A 2,581-nucleotide genomic window follows, 5' to 3' on the forward strand; every position below is an offset into this window, starting at 1 on the left:
GCATACCAACTACATTACAGGGAAGGGATCTGGTACTTCCTAAGCCCTACTGTGTGCCAGGCATAGTGCTATGAGGCCAATATATTATCTGTTATTCACATAAAAATTTGCAAAGGTTGATATTCTTAATTTGATTTTATAGTGAAGAAAATGCTCTTGGAGGAGTTAAGCATTTTGTACAAGATCACATGGTTAGTGAGTAACAGACCTTGTAAAACAACCCAAGCATTCTGAACCCACAGACTTCATCTCACTGGTGTCTGTTTTCTACCAAGTGGTCTGCAGCAGCTCAGGGCCCCAGCCAAGGGTTGCCCTAAACAGAATCTGAAGGAAGCAGCATTGGACTTTGCTCTAGGCAATGGTTCTCAATGGGAGGGGGGAAAAATTTTTATCCCATCTCCCAGGGGGGTACATGATAGTGTCTGGAGACTTACTGATGGTCCCAACTGAAGGAGCAGGTGCTATCAGTTTCCAGTGGGCAGAGACCAGGGATCCTGCTACACACTCTACAATGAAAAGGGCAGCCCCCACAGCAAAGAGTGACCCAGCCCAAGATGTCAATTGTGTCCAGGTTGATAAACCCTGGTCTATAATGATCACATTTTTCTCTTCCTGGAAATAATCTCCCTAAGAGAAGAGAGTGCTGAACTGGAAAACTCAATCCACACGGTGGGGTTTCAGGCAAAAACTGGGAAGACAGTTGGAGATCCCAGAATCTTACTCTCATCTGCTTGCAAACCTTTAAAGTTCACTTCCAATCAGTTTTTTGACCCACCCCATCTCTCCCCAGTTACTAGTTAAAAATTCTTGCAAATATTAGGGCTTCATCGAAAATGTTATATACAGTGTTTTCTATCAACTTGTTGCCATTAAAAATTCCTGGATTTGGGCTTCATTGTGTTAAAAGTTGAAACAAAGCAGTCTTTAAAACCAAAAAGAAAAACAAATCTGTACAATTCTTATTAGCAAAGTAATATGTGTTCATTGTTGAAAATTTAGAAAATAGAAACAAACAGAAGCAAATAAAATTCTATGGCAAACACATCACCCAGCGATAACTGTTTATTATAGTTTGGAGGATGAACTTCTAGTCTTTTTTTCCATAAATATGTATGCAAATGAAATTATTCAAATAGGCCCTGAAATAATTAAGAAGGCATGCAAATTCTGGAAATAATAATAATAAACATAATAACAGCAGCAACAATAGCAGAAATAAAAGCTAACACTGAAAGAGTACAGATTTTATGCCAGATGCTGTTCTGAGACCTTCACATTTATGAACTCATTTAAATGCCTTCAAAAACCCTGTGAGGTAGGTACTTTTATTCTTCCCATTTGCAAGATGAGAATATGCAGACATCAGGACCATCTTCGGAAAGGTCCACCTTCATCTGTAGCTGCTCAAGAATGCACCTGAGGTCAGGAAGATGATGCAAGTGTTCCTTCTCCTTCCCCCAGTCAATTTTTCATCTACTTCCCACTTCCTGACACCAAAAGCTGTGTTAGTTTCCTGGGGCTGCCATAATAAATTACCACCCACTGGGTGGCTCAAACAACACAAATGTGTTCATTCACTCAAGCTCTGGAAGCCAGAAGTCAAAATCAAGGTGTTGGCAGGGCCACACTGTCTCCGGAGGCCTTAGGGGAGGAGCCATCCCTGCTTCTTCCAGCTCTGGTACCTGTAGGCATTCGTTGGCTCCTGACCGCATCTCTCTCTGCTACATTGTTACATTGTTTTCCTTTCTGGCAGAGCCTCCAAAATGTCTCTCCATCAATCCCCCTTTCTTCTTTCTTTTCTAGTCTTTTCCCTTCACTTTTTCACCTTCATTTGCCCCATGTCCATGAGCCTGAAAGTCCTATTTTGTGTGCCCATTCCCACAATCAGCATAATCTTACAGTTGTCTCATAATCTTAATCTTCCAAGAGTGGTTTAAAAAGAAAACTCAAATTTTTCTTACTAATGTTAGTTGCTTCTATCACTTAACCAAAGGTTCCTTCTCTTTCCATAGTGAAGATGTGGAATGATGAATGAAGAGTGGTGCAAAGGGAGGCAGAGAAATCTGGCAAAAGAAAAAAATAATTCCTGTTCTCATATCACTTAACTCAAATGGCCAAGGACACTAAACCATCTCAGCCCTTTTTAGGAATCCTGCTACCCCAATGTTCCTTTAACACTACTACAGAGGAAGAAATAATCCTTGTGGAGGAAACTCCATATTCAAATAGTATTTATTAAAAAACAAAACAGAATTTCTTCAAAAATATTCTCCTCCCTAGGGCTTTCTAATCTTTTCTTCAAACCTAAGAGATGGATGAACAAGGAATTTCCCAATTTTTAAAGTCAAGCTGATGTGCCCTTTAACTCAGGTAAGGAAAAGCAGGATTACAAAGAAGCTTTTCACGGAATGACACAGCCACTCTTGTTTTGGGGGCCTGGGGATCCTCAAGGACACATGTGGCAGGACAGGTAATTAAGTAACAATTCCAAAGCTATTGAGAAATGCTGTCGGTGGCACAGGGGGCCAGAATTCAAGCCTGTAGCAAATAGAGACATAACTGTTCCACGTGACACGCACTC

The sequence above is a fragment of the Desmodus rotundus genome, chromosome 1, assembly GCF_022682495.2.
Source record: "Desmodus rotundus isolate HL8 chromosome 1, HLdesRot8A.1, whole genome shotgun sequence".
Classification (NCBI taxonomy): domain Eukaryota; kingdom Metazoa; phylum Chordata; class Mammalia; order Chiroptera; family Phyllostomidae; genus Desmodus; species Desmodus rotundus.